This window comes from Nothobranchius furzeri, chromosome 12 (genome assembly GCF_043380555.1).
Source record: "Nothobranchius furzeri strain GRZ-AD chromosome 12, NfurGRZ-RIMD1, whole genome shotgun sequence".
In the NCBI taxonomy this organism is placed as follows: Eukaryota; Metazoa; Chordata; class Actinopteri; order Cyprinodontiformes; family Nothobranchiidae; genus Nothobranchius; species Nothobranchius furzeri.
In genome coordinates this window covers 17,421,098-17,447,888 of record NC_091752.1, presented here as the reverse complement: position 1 = coordinate 17,447,888, position 26,791 = coordinate 17,421,098, and positions in this window count along the sequence as shown.

The following is a 26,791-nucleotide window of genomic DNA, read 5'->3' as shown; positions in this document are numbered from 1 at the left end:
AGGCCACCGTTGGGTTGGTGAGCTAGCGGATTTCAGATTTGAGGTTAAGTATAGGCCAGGGAAAGTTAACGTGGATGCAGACACCCTGTCCAGACTGCCACTAGACATAGACAGCTATGTGGATGCTTGCACTAAAGAACTGTCAAGAGACACTATTCAGACCATCTGGGAGGGCAGTCGTGCTGCAGAGTCAAAAGACGTTGCCTATGTTGCAGCCCTCGACCTGGCACAGAACCACCAGACTCCTGACCTACTCCCAGCTATCAGCCATGCTGAGTTGGTGACAGCACAACAGAGAGACCCTGTTATAGGCCAAGTCAAAAAACTGAAAGAGACAGTCAAAACACTGACCCATGACATTAAGAGCAGAGTTAGTGGTCCAGCCCGAAAAATGCTTTATGAGTGGGACAGATTCCATCTCAAAGACAACTTGCTTCATAGGAAGACTAATCAGAGGAATCAACTTGTTCTCCCTAAAGTGTATCATGAGACAGCTCTCAAGCTTCTCCACAATGACATGAGTCATGTAGGGACAGAAAAGACTCTGGCATTAGTCAGAGACCGTTTTTACTGGCCGCACATGAAAAGAGATGTAGAGACTTATGTGACAAGGAGATGCTCCTGCATTAAAAGCAAAAAGCCTGTCTCCCACATTAAAGCACCAATGGGGAGCATCACTACTAGCCAGCCTCTTGAGCTAGTGTTTATCGATTATTTGCATCTGGAGCCTAGTAAGGATGGTTACCAATATGTACTGGTTGCTGTTGATCACTTTACTAGATATGCCCAGGCATACGCCACTAGAAACAAGTCTGGCCAGACAGCAGCAGAGAAGCTTTTTGAGGATTTTATCCCAAAGTTTGGCTATCCCCACAAGCTGCATCATGACCAGGGGAGAAAATTTGAAAATGACCTCTTCAAAACCCTGCAGCAGTTGTGTAAAGTTGGACATTCACGTACAACACCATATCATCCTCAAAGCAACCCAGCAGAGAGGTTTAATCGCACACTTCTCCAGATGCTGAGGACGCTGGGTGAAAAGGAAAAGGAGAGATGGAAAGATCACCTGGCATATGCAGTCCACACCTATAACTGCACCAGACATGAGGCTACAGGTATGTCCCCATTTTATCTGATGTTCGGCAGACATCCCAGGCTACCTGTGGACCTCATTTTTGAACTCAATTCTGACCAAGACCCCAGCACTCCCCGAGGTTATGCAGAGAAATGGGCTGTGAGGATGAAAGAGGCGTACAGGATTGCTACTGAGAATAGCCAACATTCAAGCTCAAAAGGGAAGAAATCATATGACAAACACATCAGAGGCACTGTTCTTGAGCCAGGTGACCGCGTGTTGGTCCGCAACCTGGGAGAGAGAGGAGGGCCGGGTAAATTGAGGTCATGTTGGGAGAACACCATATATGTTGTGAAGGAGAGAATTGCTGATGGCCCTGTTTACAAAGTAACACCTGAAAACGGGTCCGAACACTCCATCGGAATCTCCTCTTTCTAGCCAATGGCTTGCCAGAAGAGTCGCCTCCAAAAGCATCCCCTGTGACACACGGACAGTCACATGAGACAAGAGCTCAAAGAACAACAAGACAAGACCAGAGATCCACTGAGACAAAAAACAATTTGTCTTCAGATTCAGAGGACGAATCGGTTAGGTACTGGCTGAGGATTCCCCAACGTGTCACAAGAGCACCACCTAGTGGGTTCCAGAAAGGGCGCACAACAACCCGAGTGGTAACAACAATGCCCATCCCTGTACAGAATGCAAGAAGCCAGACAGCCATAGAGCAAGACAGGACACTTCTAGAAGATAGGATCCTTGTGAACACTGAACAGCCAGAGCCACCGAGGGACCAACAGGAGGATGAAAATGATGCACCTGAGATACCTGTGCGGGCCAAAGATACACAGAGCAATGTCGATCAAGATGATTTGGAGCCAATTCGTTCACATGAGCCAATACGAGTTGGCGAGACTGAAGAAGATGGGTTACAGATCAGGAGGTCCAACCGTGCTCACCAGCCGCGGCAGATGTTCACCTACGATTCCCTGGGCCAGCCTTCATTCCAGCCTTTCTACCAGACACCAGCAACTGTCAGTGCGGTAGAGGCCTTCCAGCCTCCAGATGTGCCTATCTGGGCAATGGACTCCAATTCAAGGGTATACCATGCACCATATAGACTCATACCCCAGCATTATGCATATCCAGTATACCAGTATACCAGTATACCAGTCTACTGCTCCTATGCCTTATATGTCATTACCCATTTATTGGTGAGCAATGGAGACCTGATTACAATAAGGAAGAAAAGAAAAAGAGTTTGTAAAGTTTATTAGTTCATAACAGTAGTAATGAAGGTTTATTTCTAAATGTCGGGAGCCATTTTCTATGTCAGGGAGCGTGTGACGCGCACAATATGTGCAGTCACATTTTTTTTTTTTTTTTTTTGTAATGGAAGTTAGCCGATATCTTGGTTGCTGCATTTAAGTTAGGGGAGCATGAGAGTTCTGGTAGGAATGAATCATTTCTCTGGTTATTTTCCAAGTGCATATGGTTGTGGAGTGTGCCACCAGGGGGTGGTGTAATGAGCAATTGTGGGTTCGCCAGGCGGGGGCACCCTTCTTGTTAACACGCTGCACCTCTCCTCATACAAGGAAGCAAGGCTGCATCAAACCCAGTTAACTGCCTGCTGTCTCCTCATTTCTCCTGTTTTTAAGACATTTCTTCTGAGGCGGGTCTGCCCCCGAGACCGGACCCATAACATTAGCTTTTATTGGGCTCTCGTTTACTAACAAGTACTGATAAAACACTTTTTGAGGCTGGCTGTGCTCCCTCTCTGTTTCACATCTTCAACTCTTTCTTTCTCCCCACCGCTCTGTGCATCCTCGTAACCATAGTACATTTGTAACATGTCAGCGGTTATCAAAATCATGTTCTCCAACAACCCTCTGATAATTTTCAGATCATTTCCCCATTTTCTTGGATTTACATCTCCATAAATGTACAATATTTACTCAAAAGGTATTTTGTGGGTTCTTATTCCCCATATAGATACCACACAGTCTTTTCTTTGGCATGAGGTCAGATTTAGGCTTACGAATCCGCCCTTCAACTGTTTTCTAAACCACAGCGGGATTCGATTTACGGCTCATCAGCCAACCTGTTTAAAAATCTGACCACCAATATGTGAGACGGGTGCAAATGAGTTGCCATTAGGGGTTGCATGACTTAATTTTTTTTGTTAAGTCGACAGTCAAGTAATGAAAATCGAGTCGACTTCGACTATTCGTTTATGGCGTCATACACCTGAAGCGGCACGGGGGGTGGGGATCAGTAGGTTCGCTGGAGTTTTTGACAATTTAAATTGCGCCTACATTTTCTAAGTTAACACATCTCTTTTAACAACAGTAGTTTCTGCATCCTACTTCAGCCCTCTCCCCTCTCCCCCTGCGCAGCGGCCGCAAACTCACTGATGCGCCTGCAGCCTTTCCTACTGCTCTAAACATTAAAATAATTATTTCATTTTCTGTTCCTCACTTCTGATTACCTTCAATGGTGTTTGTTTGTTGCAACCACGTACAAAAACAAACTTGTTTTTATATAACTATTTTTCTGTCCTATTATCTTCCTGCATCTCCTCTCAATCCTAAAAAAAACTGCTACCTGCCTTCATATATATTCACCTCATGAGTTACCTATGAACTGCAGTTCTAAAAGATCTACCGACCACAAAAACAGCGGAGTGCCGCTGCTCGCCGCCTGAATACAACGGGACCGTTTTTGCTGTGGAGTTCGTGCCAGAGCGGAGCGGAGATAGTGGAATTTTGGGGGTGCGTCACCAGAGAACAAAACAGGAGATGCGCCTCGCTCCGCAGCAGCGAAACGCATCAGGCACAAATAACAGGCAGAAAACATGAAAGAAAATGAGCCGACATGAACAATCGCGTGTTTAATTTATTTTTGAGGTGGTGACACCTGATTTGGCAGTGCTCAGGACGCAGATGTCTGGAGTGCGTCAACATCAGAGCTTTGCATGCGCAAACTGGTTAAGATTAGGATGGGGATGAGGGGAAGGTAACATTTCAAGAGGGAAAAGGTCACAGTTTGGTTAAATGTCTGTTTTACCACCGGTGTCAGTACCGATGCTCTGGCACAGCACATCGCCTCCGCCTCCCGAAGCGCAGGGGCTCATCACCTGCTGTCTTTTCCGAGGAATGCATCTTGTCAATCATTATCACGTGACAGCGACTAGTCGATGACAGGCATAAAAAGTCACTACAGAGCCGTGAAGTTGACTAGTCGACTAGTTCATACAACCCCTAGTGGCCATATCCTTCTTTCTACAAGAATAAGCAAGTCCAGACACTCTCTCATTCATTCGAACAACAGTTAAAGCAGACAGCATTTAAGACAAAAACAGCACAGGTAACTAGAGCACGTTTCTATTTCTCTGGCTAAAATGCTCAAAACCAGTCCAAACTCAGACAGCATTAATCTGTCAAAACATCCTATTCATGGCGGACAACACCTGTAATTTAGAATCTCATAGTTACCACACCGGTACTTATTTCTTACACCAGAGTTGCATTTCTACTGAAGCTACTTCCTGTTTCTCACAGTCTTTTTTTCATTAGCTGGTAGCAACAGTTGCTTATACTTCTGTTAATATTTGTTTTTTCTCTACCTGAGTGCTGTTAGATTTAGCTTCAAAAATTTAAACTAATTTGACTGACTGTGACTGAGGTTGGTTCAAGTCTGCTTTTCTCAAATATCTGTTACTTAGCAAACCCAAATGTTACCAGCTCTTGCCGACTGATGCAGTTTGCCCAATCATAATCTGGCAAAAAAAAAAAAAAAAACTGAAATCTGTCTTCTGCCTAAAGTCACTGTTTAAGAGGCCAATCGCTTTAACATGAAGGTTCACTGAAAAACATACGATACCTGTTTTTAAAAAATGATCAGTCACGCTGAGTTTCATATACATGCTTAACGTGACAATGGTCTCCTACCCCTATTTTCCGCATTAGCCAGCAAAAGAAAATAGCACTGAAAAGTGTTGGGTCAGAAAAAGCCTGTCCGTTCTATGTCACAGGGAAATATTAGCATTCATAGACTCGCCAGCCTTGCAGAAGGTTGTTGTTGATTTTGTGACCTTGAGACAACATGGGGAAGGCCATTAGCATTAGCAACTCCACAACATGGTGGAACACGCTGAAGCTTGTGGTTTTTTTGTGGAGATGAAACATCAAAGTTAAATGTTTTATCCAAAAAGAATAAAAGAAGGCAGCACAAGAGTTGTGTTGCTATTATCCAATCAGAGGCAAGATGTTTGCATATCACGAATATTAATGAGCAGTGATGGGAATAACACAGTTTAAAATAATGGCATTACTAACGGCATTCTTTTTTTGGGTAACGGAATAATCTAATTAATTACTTTTCCCACTGTTGCAACGCCGTTACCGTTACTGGGGACAGGAGGTTGTGCGTTACTATGTGCTTGTCGAACGTTGAGCAACAGTGTGAGGCTTTCTGACCGCCACACTTCAGCTGCAGCCAGGAAGAGAGAGGTGTCTGTAACGTACTTACAAACACGATGATGATTGGCCGGGTGGGCGGAGACCTGGGACGTAATTTTGGGGGGGGACGGGTGGGACATGTCCCCCCCACTTTTTCAAAAGGCAGTTTTGGTCCCCTGCACTTTTTTCCATCCAAAAACAATGTTACGCTCCATTAAATGGATTTGGTTGAGCACTAGAACCGAAACGGAAACCGGTTTCCTATTAGACCCGCCCAAAAGCTAATCTATTGGCTCTGCTGATACTTGCTAACGTATTATTGGCTGTTGCTGCTGTCACTCAAGTTGGAAACAGTCCGAACGTGCTCACGTTGTTTTGCTAGTTTGGAGCCGCTAGGGAACACCGGTACTGAGTCACATCGTCAACTAGACGCTGTGTAATATCAGCTCAGCTCAGCTTCCATTACATAACATTTGAACAACTGTTCATTTGTGAGTCTTTGGTAGTTAGGCACAGCCAGGAGGCAGCATGTCAAGAAAACGAAAAGTGGATATAAGAGACTTCTTTCAAAGTCAAAACGTAAGTTGGACATGTGACACCCCTGCATTAAGCTCAGACTCACCTCCTCCTTCACAAACATACTCAAAACTAACTTTTACAAACTCATCTCCTCCACATAACTGACTCCCCAGACACAATTTATTCGTATTATTATAATTATTGTTTTATTATTATTACTATTATCATCATAATTATTATTACTAGTAGTAGTAGAAGTGTAACTTCAAAACTTTTATCATTTAACTTTATTGTAAACTTATCTATTGCAATGTATATGTTCACATTAAAAAGCTCTGAAAAATGAACAGTATCATCATCGTCAACAGATTTTTTTAAGCTTAATGTCAAAGATGTACACTTTTCATTAGATTTATCTTATTTTTTCCATTTATTTTTTGTGTGTTGAAATGCAACAACTGTTTAAACACTTTTAAGGGAAAAAACATATTTAATATGTTTTTATACACTCAAATGTTAGGGTGATGATCATGTGTAAAACATTAGTTCAGCATGTCCTCTAACACAGCAAATGAACAAACGGCCAGATCTCAGGAGGGACCGTTTATGTATAAATAATTTTTATACTTTTGACTAGGCCTGGGAAAGTAACAAATTTTGCTGGACGATATTTTGTCCAACAAATTGTTGATGATAAACGATATCATTGTCAACATTATCTAGACCAAAATAACCACTAATATAATGTTAATATATCATAATAATGCAAGTACACCCTTTAAAATGCAACAAATAAACCTTCATTTAACATTGAAATGTCCAGAACCAGAACTTCTAAATGAATAAAAATAACAAACAAAAATTGAATAAAAAAGGAATCTCACTCCCTGTTAGAGAATGTTGCACCAAAAACAATAAAAAAAGACCCAAAACAATAAATACAATGGCCTATCCATTGTCAACAGCCAAAACTGCACTTCAATAATGATAATAAATAAAAATAATAATAGAGTTGTACATTTTTTAACTTTGATATATATATATATATATATATATATATATATATATATATATATATATATATATGAGGATGGAAAAATTATTGAGATGGGCACGTGACGTGTCAAGGGGTCTTTACATAACACCCCCCACCCCAAATCCGCACAAGCCTGCTGTGTCCCCCCCACTTCTGAAATCAAAATTTCGTCCCTGGCGGAGACCCTCACTGTCTCAGTCACTGCATGCTGTAGACACAACATAGCAGTGATAGGAATAACGCCGTTTAAAATAACTGCGTTACTAAAAACAAATATTTCTTTCAGTAACAAGCAAAGTAATTAATTACTGTCTTCTTTTATCAAAACGTCGTTTCTGTTACTGATAAGAAAATGCGTGCATTAAGCTGCGTGATGTGTTGAAGCTGTCATCAGCTGATCAGGAGCTAAAGAGGCAGATGTTTTCATCCAAGCGCATCACGGCCCGTGAAGAACGAGGAAGACGTGATGAATAGTCTACGGCTGCAGGTGTGGATCTGCAGCCGTGCCCTTCTTAGCGTGACAGCGGGACATCCTGAAGGTCCGCTCACCTGTTCACCGCTCAGATGTCCTGATCTTCTTTCTACCTTCCTAGATCATCCAGCTGTAACCTGTTTCTGATCATGTCTTTAGTCCCGCTGTAACACTGATGCATCAGTCTCAGACGTCATGGTGCTCAGGTGTTATTAGAACTACCTGTGTGTGTTTACCACCCAGCTTCAGCTCTTCTGTGGTTGGGTCTGACCCAAGTTAGTAAATTTAAGTCCTCCGTCAGATTTGTGCCTCTTCTAGTGTCATTTTAAAGGATTTTTTAAATTTATTTAACCATTACTAGATTACCAGCAACAGAAATGCTACTAATAACACACAATTATGTGAAGCAGGAAAAATTAAAATACTGTGCAAAATTACATTCATTTCTGTAATTTAACTAGACTGAGAGACCATTTAAAGGCTTTGGAACCTTTACAGGTGTTTCTATTTACAATTTTAAATTTTAGCTAATTGGGGTCTTGTTAAATATCACACAGTGACCTTTTAATAGTCTAGTTAAGTGTAATGTTCCTGTTAGTAGTTCCTCCTGTTAAGTGTCCATTTATTTAAATTATTCAGGTTTATAAAAAAACATTTTGACATACATTTTATTATGTTCCAGTCATTAGTCATTTATATTTCCCTACTGTAGTAATTTATAGTAAATGAAGTAAGTTCAGTGAACCCATTTCTCTTGCATTCTTTAATGAAAAAAGTAACTAGTTACTTTTCTTGGTAATTAGTTACTTTTATAATCTCATAACTCATTTAGTAACTGAGTTACTTTTTTGACAAAGTAATTAGTATCTATAACTAATTACTTTTTAAAAGAAACTTTCCCAACACTGTTTATGAGTAAGATTCTAAATCCTTCATTTTTTTGTCCCCTACTTCAACTAACTTCTGCTTCCTGAAACTTGAAGTTTTTTCCCACAAAAAAAATGACTCGTGTAGCATTCATTCACCCTAGAGACTACAGCAGATTTACATAATAACAAATGTATGCCTACTTGAATCAGTGGATAGATGATTTCCACCTTCTGTTAATTTGAGTCAGTGTTTGTAATATTTTCCATAAAGATTACTTGTAGAGGTTACCTTACAGAAAATCTCAGATGCACCTGAATCAGGAAGTACTTTTCAGATGGAGGAGAAAGTAGCTTCAAGCAGCAGGTTTTGGAGTCTTAATTCCTGATATTTGGACATCCTGCCTCAGATTGTATAACAGCAACACAACTTTACTACTGACTCCATTTGCTTTGCAACGTTGATGTTTTATCCCCAGAAATAATACAATCCTGAAGGAGTTCTGCTGTGTGGTGGAGATGCTAACCCTAACAGTTAGCTTCTACTAGCCAAGACGTTCTCTGCTGTTTCCTGGATGCTCAACCAGCAACAGCCTTCCCTGTCGCGAGTCAAAATGGGTGAGTCCATGAACGTTAAGTTGCCATGTGACGTAGATCTGTCCGGCTTTTCAAATTCTAGCGCTTCACCGTCTATTTTCTATCAGAAGCTAATGCAGGAGGTGTAGGAGGCTATTTTCAGTTCAGACTGCATGAAAATCTTAAAGTGACCGATTATAATCAGAAATAACAAGAAAATGTTTTTTAGTGTTCCACACCTTTGTAGCGTCATGAAGGGACTGTTTTCCTTTCTCCTCAGGAAGAACTTATCTCCTTGAGATATTGCTCAAGGCCTTTTGATGCCTCTGCATCTAAACTGTCTTAACTAGCTATTTGCCTCCCCCTACAGCTCAAGAGAAAAAAGACCAAGAACTCTTTTCTCTATTATATAATAATCAAATACCTTTGTTAGTCCAAATAATCATGTAAAACTCAATGTTAAATCAATCTGTGAAATGACAATATTAATTACGTGATATTATAATCCTATGATAGTATTTTAATAAGTAATATAACTTTAAACTACACACTAGACTGATCACACGTAATGTTAAAATCACATGACACATTCCTTTGTCTCTCCAATCAGAGTTTTCCTTTCTGACGCATGGCATAGTCTGTGCGGTGTTTATATTTGTTGTCACATTCTGATTCGACCATAAATCAAAACATCTGAATTATAAAACTATTTCCCACGTCACCCTTAACTCAGTTCAAACATTCCAGAGTTTCGGGCCGGCCACTCTTAATTTTTTAACCACAAAGAACCTTGGCCAGCTGGATAATAAAACCTGTTGCAAGCTCCACCTGAAGCAATGCTCCTTCAGGGTAAAAGCTGAACTTACTGACCCTTCAGGGTCCCGCTGATGCTGTCAAACAACTGTCGGTTTTCTGGAGGCAATCCCAAGACTAGTCTGTCATACCATACGCTGTTTCATCGGCTCCGGTACCAAAGGGGGGTCCGAGAACCTGGCATTCTGGATCTACAAGGAGGTCTCCGTCAAGGGTGTGTAGCATGGCAAGATAGCGTCTGAATGTGTTTTTTTTAACTCCGACTATAGTTTAGAGCAAAAACATTCGCTCCCACACAGAACTAATGCTTCTCTGGAAACGAGAGTTCTGATAACAACATTCCACATTTACACCATCCATCTTGCCTCATTCACAACCTAGATCCATTCATCACATAGAGTGTTTAGAGTTAGAGTTAGCATTGTTTTAAATTGTTTAGAAATAAATCTTCTCAAACTTTAAAACTTGTCTCTCTCTCTTTTGACTCTGGGTAAATACGAAGTGTTACCTAATCCCTGCAATAAAAAGTTCCGATCTTCTGTTTAAAGGTAGTATTCAAAGATGAATCAAATTGATTCCATATTTTCTATAGAATCTCACCTTTGATGGTTTCCTACGTAAGATGTAACTATTGATCCACTACACCTTTTAGAAGAGTTGTCTAAGCAGCGATAATCAGATCGTTATGAGCATTTCTTGGACACTTCACACAGGCTATACCATAATAACACTTCCCAATGATTTCTTGTCACATTTACACTCCATCAGTTAAAACCAATGACTGTAGAAAATCTGGGCAAACTCTCCGCATACTTGTAGGTTTTTTGAAAAGCTGAATTGTAGCCCAGTGGGTGGCTCCCAACACTGCCGTCTTGGCTCTGTCATGTGTCTTATCAGTCTCTGAAAATACAAAATGGAGTTGGAGTACGGGGCTGTGAGTGTGGCATCAGATAGTTGACACCCAACAAACTCTCAGCCGATGTAGCTACAAGCTAACTGAGCTAACCAAATCTAATGGATGTTGGTGGAGACTTTCAGCCAGAAAATCGTGGTTAATTAGCTCTGCTACAATCTGCCTTCTAGGCTGTAACTTTTTCAATGTGAGGTCGAGGCTAAGGCCTTCCCTGGAGACAGTATCAGGGCAAGATGCTAGTGTTAGCTAGTGTTAGCCCCTAATTATTTATAAATTCACACATAAATGGATGAGTTACAAAATAATTCACCCCTCAGATTTGTGATGATGATAAACTTGATAGATTTCTTGTTCCAGGCTGTAAACATGTTTATATCTGCTCTGAAGCAGAAAATTTTTTCCCCCAGCCCCTGGTGGATGAAGAAGGAACTGCACTTTTTGTCACTTCTGTATTGGTTTTACTTTTGTTAGCCAGAGATTGCCCCTTAGTTTTAACCAAGTCTTCTTCCAAGCTCATTCATAATGTGGCATTGCATGAAACAAAATGTACACATTTTGTGTTTGTGTTATATAGGATTAAAGAAGTCTATTTTTTTCATATTTTAATCACAAACTTGGTGACTAAAAGTTCTAAAGATGGGTCACAGCCAGTTCAAAGATTCCTGCAGATTTTTTCTGGATTTTGACAAATAAGTAAAAGTTTTTTTTTCAAGTGATGCAGATAGATGTGAGCACTGTGCAGCTTGTGAAATGGAATTTCTTTGTTATTGAAAACATAAGTGATGGCCGTTTCAGCCTCCTCTGAATCCCAAGGAGCTGTTTCACTGAAGGAATCACTCTTTGGGAGATGGGGACATGGCGTTCGAATGTTCTGACTGTTCCATTCTAACAGATTAATGAGTCACACAGACCTATGCCAACTATGCCCCAAGGAAAGGAGGACACATGATGCTCCATATAAATAAAAAAAGGACATTTATTTGTCATTTCACAGATAAAGTGAGATGGCCTGTTTGGGAAAGGGCAAATTTATATTGTAAATTAGCTCAGATTCTTCTAGTGGTTTTCCATATGTCACAGCTTCCATTTAAGATGGCAATTTGAGGCGTAACAAAATAAATCCTGACTAAAGCTCTTTGAGTTAATGTAAGTAGAAAATCACAAACAGCACCAGAGGGAAAATAAATTTTAAGAAGTCAAGAAAACCAGAACTATTATTGTCATTTTATAACATTTTTCTCAAGATTGTTAAAATGGGCCACAATTATTAACTTCATACACTTTATTTATTTATATAGTATTTCAATAAAGCCATATTCCATTACTCTTAATTGTGATTAGTCTCTAAAATGGCAAGTAACACAAATTAGTTGTGAAAGAGTGAAAGTTTGAGCTCTTTAGATTTCTTAAAGGGACGGTGTGTATTTTCCCTGGCGATAGGGGGCAGTGCACAGGTACCCACCACAACAGATGGCCATTAGGCATGGACATAGTTTTACTTTAGAAGTGTGTGTGTGTGTGTGTGTGTGTGTGTGTGTGGTGGGGGGGGGGGGGCACAACTGACATGAAGATGGGGGGGGTGGGGGGGGTGGGGGGGGGGGTATTTACAGTGCATTCTAATGGGAATGGGCTTCAACATAAACAGTTGTTTCCTGCTTGGTCCTAGTGCTCAACCAGTATCTATTTAATGTAGCATTCTATTGTTTTTGGACGGTAAAGAGTGCAGGGGTCCAAACTTGGCTTTGGAAAAAGTGGAAGGGACTTGATCATATGCCTCTACCAGCTGTCCATTGAGGACATCAAAGACGTGTGGATATTTGGTGTGATGATCACTGGATTTCTCCTGTTTGGAGTGGTAGGATGTCTGGTTTTCTGGAAATTTAGGAGGACGGGAGTGATTGGAGGGCGACCCGCACCCGCGGAAAGCACCGTCCGTGAGGAGACTTCTCAGACTGGGACGTTACTCGAGGTGAATCGTAAGCTGGACAATGTTGTAGCTGCAATACCGGTATTAGTGCGCAAAATGGATGTTATCTCGGAGAGAGTCACCGGACAGTATGGGCAAGCTTAAAACCCAAAATTGGCTTCACTGAAGGACTGGAAATGATCAGTTTAAAGACTGAAGGCAGAGAGGAAAATTATCTCTGCCTGACCCAAACAAATTCTTGTTATCTGAATCTGATGCCCTGGTAGCCTTGAGCTGCAAGCAACGAAAACCCCACGAAGGAATGCAGACAGATGCTATGAACCCCCCCCCCCCCCCCCCCGCCCTGCCTTCGGATTGGTGGATTTCAGCCTGGCGAGGTCATCAGCTGGAGGAGTCAATGTGTTCTTCGCTTCTCCCAAGATGTCCCTCCCACCTGTGACTGTACAGTAGATGAGCGCCTTAGATAGCTGCTCTCGCTGGGGAATACAGGATCCCAGCCCCCCCGCCCCCGCCTTCCTATTGGAGTCTCATGTTATGTTGTGTTGTCTGAAGTGTGTTGCATATCTGTTTGAGGTGTTTATTTATTGATTTATTTATTTGCAGAGCAAAGCTCACAACCTCTGATCCAGCTCCTCTGAGACAGAGCCAACTCTCACTTGCAAACAACACATCACCCGCCAGAATATTCCACTTGAAACTTCAGACTAACAGGCCGCTCTGTTGATAATTAGAGAAACTGAGTTGACATACCTGGCACTGCAGTCTGGTTCCAGCACATTTCCAATAGTCAGCCTGCGTATTTCCCCAAAGTAGCACATTTCGACGGGGAGCACGGATAGTCGGACCACCAGCTCTCCAGCCGACTGACCCACACCCACCTGCTCCAGCCCCACTGCCCCCATCTGCTGGTGTGGTTGGACCAGCTCTCCAGCCGGCCCAACCACACCCACTGGGGCCTCCAGCCCCACTATACCCACCTGCTGCAACTGCCGGTGCTGCTGCGGTGGTGGTACCAGCTCCCCAACCAGCTCAACAATACCTACCTGCTGCTCAGCCACACCCACCTGCCACTCAGCCATACCCACCAGCCGCTCAACATTACCCACCAGCAGCTCAACATTACCCACCTGCTGCTGCGATGTTCGTGCCATCTTTCCAGCTTGCCCAACCACACTCACCTGTGACAATGGCTGACATCTATAGGATGTCTCGTAGCGTCAAGAGATTCAATCCTTGACCAGGTAATTCATACCCAGTTGATATGTATCTTAGTGACCTTCGCTACCATTTTCAGAGATCTCCTGGAGTGACTCTCGAGGACAAGATCTTTCTGATAAGATTAACCTCCGATGCCGTGGGTTCATTCATTGATCGCCAGCAAGATGCGATTGCAAATGATTACGATGCACCTGCAATTCGAAGAGAACATACTTACGATACTAAAGAAGCTTGTTTAAAGTTAGCTTTGTCAGTCAAACAAGATTGTTCTGAAGACCCACAAGCTTGCCTCTTTGACGCATACTTTGATTCAGAATGTAAGAAGGGGATGAAAGATGAAAAAGGGTTTAAAGAGCTTTTCCTTGATAATTTCATCATCAGTATGGCCCCTATATGGGTGTGGTAGACCTTTGAGTCAAATCCATGGACGATCTCAGGAGGATGGTGAGTTATAGCTTCAGGCGGTTCAAAGAATCAAGTAAGTCTAAGGACACCCCTTCGGTCCTGGTGGTGGAGGCAGATCCCTCCACGCTGCGACTCGAAGGGACTACATCAGGGACTCGTAAAGGTAATAACCGCAGACCTGGTGCTAAGTCACAGGCCCAGAAGTCCTATAACAACTCCAAGCCACGAGGTTTTCCGACTAACAGTTCTCAGAGTTTTGCCAGGGCTCGGAGCCCTCACCGGCTGGTGAGGGGGACCCTAAGTCACCATCTCCTGGAATGGCTTGCGCCGCACTGAGTTCTGCATTTCGGGCCCTGTTGAAAGATCCATCTGTATGCGAGTCGGTTCAGTCCTTCTCTTTGGCAGACCCTCCTCCACCTCTTGAACCAGCACGTGACTTGGTCGTAGAAGCAGGTCCTGCAGAGGTGAAGCCTGCCACAACTGCGCATTCGATGACACCTGTGACCTTGGCGAGGTCTGATGTGGTTGCTTCCATCAGCGCTGGTCCTCTAGCATCCAAAGCACCTGCCACAAAACCCGACGAGCCTAGCTAACCGGTCAGACTTCCACTAAGGTTTCTCTGCAATATCGTCCGTGAGGGTCCTAATGAGAAACCTCACATTCCGGTGACCCTGGAGGGGGCGCTTGACTGTGAGGATATCTTGGACTCTGGTTCAGATTTCACCATCATGTCCAGTTCTCTCTGGGATCATGTCCGCTTGGCGTCAGCTGCACAGGGTCGTGTCTTAGAACTCACGCCCTGCGACGTGAACATCCGTCCTTACTCTTCAGGCCAAATGACCTTGTCGAATGTGGTGTTCCTAACTTCTCAGTGGGTGACATGTCCGTGAGTCATCCAGTGTTTGTAGCTGACGTCGAAGCTTTTCCTTTCCTGTTGGGGGAGGACCTGCTCCGACGCTTTAAGGCTGTCATTTCATTTGGTGATTGGACACTCCGAACCCGTCTGACTCAACCGACGCCCATTGCGCCTCTTGAGGCCGTCATTCCCTCTTTAGGTGTTGTTAACTACAACGGCGCCACCGGACTGACCAGTCGATCCAGTACCTCTAAGGTCAGTGACATCCACAGTGTCTGCGTCATCTCTGCAGCAGGACCACTTCACCCTGCGGTGGGAACACCACCTGCCAAAGGGGGGGCTGATGACATCACTGACCCACTGCAAATTACTTGCAGCTTAACAAGATTTGTTGTCTTTAATCTAGCCAAATTGTCTTCTCCATCTATTTTTGAAAATTACAAGCAAGTTTCCATTCTAATGTGTTAGACGATCAGTCTTGTTTTAAGCTAATTTTGCTTTTTATTCTTATGTAGTCTGTAAATCTGAAATTTAACCATTTAATTTCAAGCAAAAAAAAATCAGCTATCGTTTCAAATATAAATCTTTCTCAAAATAAGAACCATTCACTTGTTTTTCTTTAAATAAGAAAAACACAGTCCCATCAACATAGTTATTATAGGTTTAAAGCAATGACATCTTCAAGGTTATATTTTGTCATAACATAGACAGAGTTTTTGAAATTGACTGTGCAATGAGGTATAATCAAGTAGGTTTTCAACATCAGTCAGTTCGGTTGCTTGGGCAACGTTAGGTATCGCAACTTCATAGGCAAGAAACTCTTTGTTGAAACCCAATGTTTCATACACCTGGTATTCAACGCAATATAGCACACTATTAACAACGAAAATGTTTTTTATGAGTCCAAAGGTAGGGATTAAACCATTTGCTGAAATAAGAATCATGGATCTGTCACAGATGTATTTGCTACCATGTGAAATAAGCCACTTTACTCTAACAGCATGATGTACAGCATCTTCAATGCCCCAAAAAATCCACAACCTTTGATTGTAAATGATTAATATTAGATACATCTGATACAGGACCTAGTTCTTTTTCATGTAAAAAAAAATTGGATGCTCAATTCCTGTTTCACTTTGACAACACTCCAGCAGCTGATTGTGGTTTACAAGAGACTTGCACACATTCTTAAAATTTAATTTGGATGACCATTGTTTAAAAAAACTATGTTTAGACTCGAATCTCATGCACATATGCCGTATTACAGGTCCCAGGGCAATAATCTGAGAGGGAAGATGTAGCATGTAATGTTGCTTTGGGATTACATTGTTTTCAGGAAATAGTTGCCTGAAATGTTTAAGATGATTCTCTATCATCTGTTTTAGTTTGGACACAGTTTGTAAAGACAAAACTGGGGCAAAAAGTATTTTAACAATTTCAATAAACTGGATATATGGATTCTTCTCCACAACACAGTTCAATAAGAATGGCAAAATCTTGATCAATATAAGCATCTGTCCAGATGATTATTTGAGTCTGTTGTCACTTGAAGCTAAAGTAGCTATACTAATTGGTGAAGGCTTGTCACGTATGTCTGTTGATGAAAAAGGAAAAGTCTGCATGGCAGAATTAAAAATGTCCAACTCTAAATTTCCAGATAAAACAAGATATTTCAACACACACTTAATTTCCATTGGTGCCACTCCTTCAAGAATTATATGCATAATATCCTGTGGCATTTGCTCTATGAGATTAAAACCTAGGAAAACAACTAACTTGCTTTGTCTATTTATGCCAAAAGTCGTTTTAAGCGAGGATTTTAAGAATTCAGTTGTTGCCCTATCAATTTCTTTGCACTGTCTTATGTTTCCGTCCAATGTCCGTCGGGTGAAACTCTGTTCATTGAAATTTGCTTGCATTTCATCAAAAGTACACGCATAATGGCGGCATTTGCTATATGTAAAACCAACTCCTTCCTTAAATCCTGCAAGCTCATGCTGGGCAAATGTCTCCACACACAGCAATAGCTGCTCCATTTAAATAAAACTCCCCATTCACAGTGTTAATCATAACACCGTCATACAGCAACTTCAAGTCCTCATCGATTCTCTGCAGTATAATGTCTACCCCACACTCATCTATGTCCTTAGACTTTGCGATTCCAATAAGTCTGATTGAAGCCAGCTTTGATCTAAACTTAGGGTCTATGTTGCCTATGGTGTAATAAAACATTAATAATTTATTTACCTAGGGGGATACAAATTTCTATCTCATCAGAATACAATATAAATTATAAAGCAGATTTCTTGTTAGAAAACAGTGGGTGGGTTTAGAAAAATAATTCCATCATTAATGTCATACAAAAAATCGGCCTTGGAGCAACTTTGAGGTGCAGCACTGAACATGTCAAATAGTCTTGAATTGGATAGTAGCTGTTTCAAACTTTCAATCAGAGGGATGTAGTAGAAAGACTTGTTTTTGATTGCAAGAACTATAGATTCTCCCTTTTTAACTCTACAGGCATACTTGGAAATGATGATCTCCTCAGGTGAAACCGGGTTAAAATGCATCTGTGTTGCTGGGTCCTGTAGGTTAATAGCTGCACATTGAGGAAAGGGATCCTGAAAGTTGTCCAGTGTTGAAAGAACTTCTGTTTGTAAAGGTCCAGTGCTGTCAGGATGCCTCTGAAGGATGGTCTTCATTTCTTCTCTCAAGGACGCCAGAAGAGCTGTTTGATACTGTTGAACACCAACGACAATGTTGTTCACACTCGTCTGATGGGAAAAAAAATAACATTAGAGAAGTGGAAATGTAAACAATATGAAAAACATAGCAATGCAACTCAATGACTGCCCTCATCTGACATGTTTCTTTAACATAGAATGTGCTACTGCTACTTCAGCTGTAGAAATAGTTACAGATTCACACAAATGAGCTTCTAAAGAATCATAAAATGAGCAGCCTCAGAAACACTATTTAGTAAATGTGGTGTGTGTGCCTAAGCAGGGTGTGTGTGTGTGTGTGTTTGCGTGTGTGCGCGTGTGCTTGTGTGTGTGCTTGTGTGAGTGTATGTGACTATGCAGGATGTGTGTGTGTGTGTGTGTGTGTGCATGCGTGTGTGTGTGTGTGTCTGCTCTGTCTTCTCGATCCCCAGTGAGTCGTGGAGGATGGTTGCTTATACTGAGCCAGGATTCTCTGGTTTCTTCCTGTTAAAGGGAGTTTTCCTCTCCACTGTCGCTAAATGCTTGCTTATTATGAGGATTGCTGTAAAGACACTGACACTAGTCAGTGACTCGATGCAACCTGCTGGGTTCCTTATATAGGAAACATTTTTACTGAGTGGCATACCTAACTGTTTACTGTGTGAAGTGCCCGGAGATGACTCTTGTCGTGATTTGGCGCTATATAAATACAATGCATTGAATTGTTAACTTTTTTCAGTGTTATTTATTTATAGTAAAATAGTAATGAAAAAACTTGTTAAGGTTAAAATATCTTTTCACTCCAGTGAACTACACTTTAAAATTATCCCCTTTTTTTCAAATGAACAATGACACAAAAATAGGTGGTATTATTAGGTGAGGCAGTACCTGTGATAGGTGGCATTGCTCCCGCACACCAATAGTAAATGCAGCTGCACATCTGGCGAGAGCAACAGGTTCTCTTACACCCTACAGGACCAAAGGAAGACAATTGTGTAAGAAAAGTAACTCACCCTGAATGTGTTTCCAATTCTATCAGTAACTAAACAAAGCAAAACAAATATTACAACAGTTGGTTGTATTTATTTGCAATTACAAAATGAATACAATGAGGCATATCTAGTCAAGCTGCACATTTTGTAAAAAATTTAGGAATAATTTAATACATTTAAGCTATCTTTATGGAATCTACTCTGGAGTTAAGTGAACCAGCTTGTTGAAAGCTGTTGGTTCACTGGTAAGTCAGTTACACCAATTATACACCAGTAAATAAGAAGTTTAATCGGTTTAAAATATTGTAACTCAGCCTACAATATTTTACAAATATGAACTTCAGTAGACACAATTTGGGGAAAAAAAAGCTGACAACACAACAAATAAGTCAAATAAATAAATATGGAGGAACCATAACAGCATCAGTAAACATCATGTCTGACCTCTGTGTGTAATATTCATATTCATAGTGATGTTCACTTTGATGCCTAAATTCGCCTAAAATATTTTTAAATACATAAATGTGTATTTGTGTGTCTGTTTTGATGTATTATGATGTACATTGATTTTACTTCAGTATGCCTTTAAGAAATTGACAGAAAAGTGACAACAAACAAGTGATGAGGTAAAGGATAAACCATCTGAGACAAACTTCAGTGCTAGAAAGCTTCATTTGGCTGTAAAGGTATTCATAAATCACACACACACACAAAGTACATTACCTGATTCTGACGTGGTGTTTGAACATCCGATTGGTCTTTGTCCATCAAATTCCGACTTTCCTGTCGCTCCTGCTCCAACACAACCAACGTTAGTGGGAAATCTGGTGTTTCTGCTTCAGTTTGTCTTGTTTCGGTAGTACAGTCGGCAAAAATAGCTGTACCAAAATGTTCACTTCCTAACAGATTTGCATCGAATGAAGCTGAGAGAAAACCTGTGGGAGGTTTCCCAGCAGCGAAATATTGTGAATGTGTCCGTCTGAGATGGTAGTAGAAAGAGTTGAAAACGCGGTATTCCTCGGCGCATCCATTGACTCCACAAATGACACGGAAATCCGGACTGCGACTGTGTGCAGTATTAATGTGACTTAAAAGTGACTTCAGCGTTAATGCAACAAAAACAAAGCAAATAACGCACCTCCAGCAGGCCATTGTATAGAGAACTGTGTTTTTTCTGTCGCATCCCACCATGGCTATCTGTGCAGTCGCCTACCTCAGAGTAGTTGATGATGACGGACACAGTCTTGTAGGATTCTGCATGGGAAAATCTAAAGTAGCTCCCCATCACACCACTACTGTGCCTCGTCTACACCCTTGTGCAGCTGTACTTGCAGTTGAACTAGCTGATACTCTGATTGACGAGCTAGATACCATCATCCATGCAGTAAAGTTTTACACTGATTCCAGAGTAGTTTTGGGCTATATCTACAACAACAACCGCAGATTTTACGTATATGTTGCTAACAGAGTAGCACGTATCCGGAAATCAACACAGCCTGGGCAGTGGCACTTTGTCAGCTCGGAAAACAATCCTGCAGGCCACGGTACCAGACCAGTTCCAGCAAATATTTTGGGCAAAACAAACTGGCTTTCTGGTCCATCTATTCTCAAAAATGATGAGGAAGTTGCACTTACCCAGGCAGAGCCCTTTCAGCTAGTAGAACCCGACGATGATGTTGACGTGCGTCCACTAATTGCAACCTTTTCTACAATGACTTCTAAAACATTGCTTGCCTCTCATAGGTTTGAGCGCTTTTCCAGTTGGAAGACACTTGTCGTGAACACTATGTGGCATAGCTAAAGTCATCCAGAAAATCAGATCTTGTGCTACAGCCTCAAGGAGAGATACACCAAAGGCGGATGAGTTTATACAGGCAAGAACAGTAATCATACGAGCTGTACAACAAGAAGCCTTTAAAGAAGACATCAAAAGCCTATCAAAATGAGAGATTGTCTCAAAACACAGTGCTCTCTGGAAACTTGACCCATTTCTAGATTCAGATGACGTACTGAGGATAGGGGGTTGAGTATCATTAACGACAGTTTCCTGGGAAGAGAAATATCCCATAACCATCCCCAAAAATACTCATGTTGCAACATTGCTGGTTCGATATTATCATGAACGAGTAGCACACCAGGGCAGACACTTCACTGAAGGGGCAATCAGGTCTGCTGGTTTGTGGTTCCTGGGAGGAAAAAGACTCATATCAAGCACCATACATAAATGCATCTCCTGTAGATGGTTGAGGGGAAGTATGGAAAAACAAAAGATGTCCAACTTACCTGCTGACCGGCTGGTTCAATCTCCTCCATTCACACAAGTTGGATTAGATGTTTTTGGACCATGGACTGTCTCTGCCCATCATACCAGAGGAGGTCTCTTCGAAAGTAAACATTGGGCGGTGATATTTACTTGTTTGGTAACAAGAGCAGTCCAAATGGAAGTGATAGACTCTCTGTCAATGTCAAGCTTCATAAATGCTCTCAGGCGGTTCACAGCCTTCAGGCGACCAGCAAAGCTTTTTCGTTCTGACAGAGGCACAAACTTTGTTGGTGCGTGTAAAGAACTTGGAATAACATCAAATGATGCAGCACTTCAGCCATACCTCAAATACCAAGGCTGTACTTGGGACTTCAATCTTCCACACTCCTCTCATATGGGAGGAGCGTGGGAAAGAATGATAGGGATCACTCCACGCATATTGGACAGCATGTTGCTCAAGATGCATTCTCCTACTCTTTCACACGGAGTTCTCACTATGCTGATAGCGGAAGTAGTTGCCATAATGAATTCCAGTCCAATTGTTCCTGTGTTTCCAGATCCAGATGTGCCAACCGTACTTACACCTTCTATGCTTTTAACTCAGAAACTGGACTCTGCATCCTTTCCTTCAGGAGACCTTGATCTTAAAGATCTATACCGGAGTCAATGGATGCAAGTTCAAAGTCTTGCTGACTCATTCTGGAAACGGTGGCGCCAAGAGTACTTGGCTACTCTCCAGCCAAGAAGAAAGTGGCAAGCAGGGGCGGCGTTAGGCCCGGCTACTTGGGCTCAAGCCCCGAATGTTTTATGAAAAGCTCCAGATCTAAAACGTGGAAGTAACATGCATTACCAAAGTCCAACAGAGAGGGAGCAACTGGCAGTAGTTTGTATACAGTCTGCCTGAGCCTCCACCACTGAAGAAGCCCTTCAGCATTCGGCTTCTTCTACAGTGCCTGGCTTCTTCTACACTCTCTGCCTGAAACGCAAATGTAAAGATGAACATAAGGACGTTTTTTAGACCAAAAGTACCGCGACAGAACCCCAGCTTTGATGTGACTGGTGTTGACTCAGGTGTGTGAGTCTTATTTGAAAATATTTGTTGTGATGCTGGTTTGCCTAAAGTCAGCTTACTATCAGGTAAAGTTGTTGGAGAAAGAATGCGGGAATATTTACTATCATCTCACACTAAACACTAACAGGAACAATACTCTGACCTGAATATGCTTAATATGTAGTTTCAGATTAAAAATTATGTGGTACAAGACAAATATATATGATGTTGACTAGTGCGTGTCACGTGTGTGTGTGCGCGTATGTGTGTTAAGCCCCGGATCTTCTTCAGTCCTAAATCCGCCCCTGGTGGCAAGCAGAACAAATTAACTTACAAGTAGGTGATCTTGTCCTTTTAAAGGACATACAGGCTAAATGGAATGAGTGGCCTACAGGTCTCATTGTATATTCCTTCCCAGGTCAAGATAGTAAAGTTCGTAAGGTGGAGGTGAGAGTTGTCAAAGGTGGCTCCCCCAGAGTGTATTTGAGACCTGCTACAGAAGTAGTACTGTTACCCAGAGGGACATAGTGGTATAGTACAATATACCATGCGGGGAGTGTGCCGCCCCTTTAAGGCAGACATGTAAATTTAGCTCTGTGTGTGAAAATGTGTGTATGTACAGTCTATGGTGAAAACTAATGATGGATGTTTCGTCCACAGCAGTCACATACTTTGAAATGTATCAACTTGTAAAAGTTCATAATTAGCATGACTACAAATCAGACATTGGCACGTTGCATATGTATCGCCACCACAGCATCTCCTCTCCCCTAGAGTAGCTGCTACTTGAACGAAAGATTTCAAGTTCGCTAAACTTGCACCCATTTTCCCTCAGTTTTCTCCGTGTCTGATTTGATTACATCACTTTCGTGAAGCGCTTTTGTAGTTCTGGACTTATTTTCACACAAAATCTAAAATACCATACCATACCATTTTTATTTATAAAGCACCATTTCAAAATAGCATGGCAGCTAACCAAAGTACTGTACATAAAAAAGCCAAATGCTTGACCAAGAAACACAATAAGAACAGGCAAAATACATAAGAACAAAGCATAAATAGTCGGAGATAAAAATTCCTACTAAAAACAATAAAATAGGAGAACAGTTAACAGCACTATAAAAATAAAATAATGCGATGAATGATAAAAACATTTGAAATGGCACAAATAAAACGAAATAAAATACCAAATGGTGCGAGGTGCCAAAAGTGAGCAACTGGATAATAAAAACGGAATTAAAAACTCAAATTCCGGTGCTAGATTGTCATGAAAAGTGTCACGGAGGGAAGTCAATGCTAAAGAAGTGCGTTTTCAGGGCCGACTTGAAACTGCTAACAGAGGGAGCCAGACGCACGCGGAGGGGCAGAGTTCCAGAGTTTTGGGGCTGCATAAGAGAATGCACGCTCCCCCCGTGATATGTACCGAACCTTCGGAACAACAAGCAGCAGATGATCTGCTGACCGAAGGGCACGGGTGGGAACATATGGGGTCAGCAGGTCCGTCAGATAGGATGGGGATGGGAAGTACAAAGCCTTGTAAACATATAACAAGACCTTGAAGTTAATCCTAAATTTGACTGGGAGCCAGTGTAAATCTGCGATGATGGGTGTGATGTGCATGCGTCTGTTGGTGTTGGTTAAAAATCTGGCTGCGGCATTTTGAACCTTCTGCAGTTTGCTTAAGGCTGAAGCATTAATCCCAAACAGGACAGAATTTGCGTAATCCAGACGTGAAGTAATAAAAGCATGAATGACTGACTCAAGATCCGGGTGTTTGAGGATTGACATAGATGATCACGAGTGATGCAGCAGAGTTGGAAAAAGCAGTGTATGTATGTAACGCCACCACAGAATCTCCTCTCCCCTAGCGTAGCTGCTACTTGAAGGAAAGATTTCAAGTTTGCTAAACTTGCACCCATTTTCCCTCTGTTTTCTCTGTGTCTGATTTGATGACATCACTTTCCTGAAGCGCATTTGTAGTTCTGGACTTATTTTCACACAAAATCTAAAATGTCGTTGCCCCCGTCCGAAACCAAGCGAGTTCTTGGTATGAAAATGTGTCTTTAAAATTCACAGACATCATATGTGAAATCCATGGCATATAACAAGCAGAATTAGCAAAAAGCATTTTTAGCCCCGCTGACTTGCATTCATTGTTTCGTTCTTCCGGGGACCCGGGATCCGGAAGTAGATGAGCTCCTGAAACTATAATATGTATAATATAGTGGTATAGTTGGGGCAGCAGTAGCTCAACAGGTTGAGCGAGTTGTCCAGTGATCGGAAGGTTGCAGGTTTGATCCCGGCTCCGGACAGAGAATTCTGCTATTGTGTCCTTGGGCAAGACACGTAACCCACTTTGCCTTCTGGTTGTGGTCGGCAGGTATCGTATAGTATAATGTAGTGTAGTATGGTATAGTAAAGTATAGTATGGTATAGTATAGTAAAGTGTAGTGCAATAATCTAAACTGCCCCAGGGTGACTGTGGCTGCATGGTAGCTTACCATCACTGGCAGTGTGTGAATGTGACAGTGTGTGTGTGAATAATGCAAAGCAGAGTGCCTGAAGAAGCACTATGTAAATCAAATCCATTATTAATATTTTAATTACTATTCTACTATAGTATTTCCCAACAGTTTTGTAAATGATTATTCAATAAATAAGTTTAAGCTGTTTTACTATTTATATACCAACATTAATCCACTAAGTACATTTGAATTTTCTGAAAAACAATTGAAACTTTCCTGAGTCTTGCTAAAATTCTCTACAGTAAAATTTAATGAAAGTTTTTCTACACACACACACACACACACACACACACACACACACACACACACACACACACACACACACACACACACACACACTTGTACGCATAACACATTAAAAGACCACAGTAAACGCTAGGCTTAGAATGTTTAGCGATTCATAGATGATCATTGTTGAGTGTGCGTTTGTATTTACAACAAAACTCCATACGTTGAGTTGAAATCAGATTAATATTATTAAACGTGTCGTTGAAACTTGAACAAAATAAAATCCTTTTTACTCATGGTGACATCACGGTGAATGCACTGGTGGTGACACGCAAACCGTCCATGTACTGGTCACACATACACAGGTTATGGTTTCTCTCTTGGGTGGATCTGCTGGTGTATTTTCAGATTCCCTGATTGAGTAAAACATTTCCCACACATGTCACAGCCAAATGGTTTTTCCCAAGTATAGATCTGCTGGTTTTCAGTGTTGGGAGTAATGCGGTACAAAAGTAATTAATTACTGTAATGCATTGCTTTTTGCTGTAATGTGGTAATGTAAAGCATTACAGGGAAAGAAAATGGTAATATTTACTCGGTACAATTGTCAGTAACACAGTAATTACAATGCATTTTTAAACCCAGAATCAAGATGTGTTCCTTAAAAATTCAAATTGCAGGAAACCCGAAGAAAGATCCAGTATCTGCATATATTACGTCATTTATGGACTCAGCTTTGCAGGCAGAGAGGACGCAGCGGTACGCGGTAACGGACCGCAGTCAAGTGAGCCGTCTTTTGTGAGCCGCGGTCAAGCCAGCCGCATCTTATCCGCCACGAAAATTTAATTGCGCGTTTACAACAGTCAACGGCTCAAATACTCCAGCTGCGTCCTGCATGCGGCCGCTGCAACATTCACAAAATCGCTACACTAAAACAAAATACTTCACTTGCGATCGTTCATATCAGCGCATATTCTCTGGTATTGTGTGCTTTTCTGACGTGCTTTGCCTCAGCTGAGTTCATAATCTGTACCCCGGTGATTTAAACTCATTACTGCTGGAGCACCGCGCATGTGAAGATCCCTTTGGCTGATAGAAAGTAGGAAGTCTAGGACACGGTTTTTTCTGGAAGACGGAGAAAACATGCAGCATGGAGGAAGGTTAGAGAGAGAAAGGGCCGGAAATTATTCAAATAAAATCAAGAAGACAAAAAAAAAGTGATTGAAAAGAAAAAAGTAGGTCGATTTATCCCCAATACACATTTTTACCAGTGAAAGCAATAATATATGAGCATTTAATATTTATACACGTGATAGAATCAGATCACCCCAGAAGTCAGTCCCACATCCAGGGCCGTATCAAGGCATTTGGGGACCAAGGCAAATATAGGCTTGGAGCCCCCACCACCTCACTCCCTGATCAGTTAATATAAGATGGCAGCTTGTTGAGAGTACAGATTGTTGTGGCTTTCATTTAATAAACAATCATTTTAAAGCACTGTTATTATATCTTACTGTTTTTAACAGCAATCCTATCTCAGATACCACATCACTTTCCACATATATGTCATGAGCTCACTGAGCGTCACATGACCAGATTCATATTGAAGTTGTATTGGTGAAAGTAACTTAGAGTTGTTGAGGGTCTGACCTCATGAGGAAATTACTATGCAGTGATTTTCTCCAAAATGACTGTGCTTAAATTGCTCTGAAAAGCAAATAATCACATCAGCGCCAAGAAACTTCATTTCCCATGATGCTTTGCACACGGAAGCATTGTGATGACGTCACCGCCTAATACCAGAAACACATTCTGTGCATGTGCGGGAGTCACGGAGCTTTCCCGCAAACTCAGACTATAAATCATCAGGAAAGACAAAGGAACCTCGTTCTTTTGC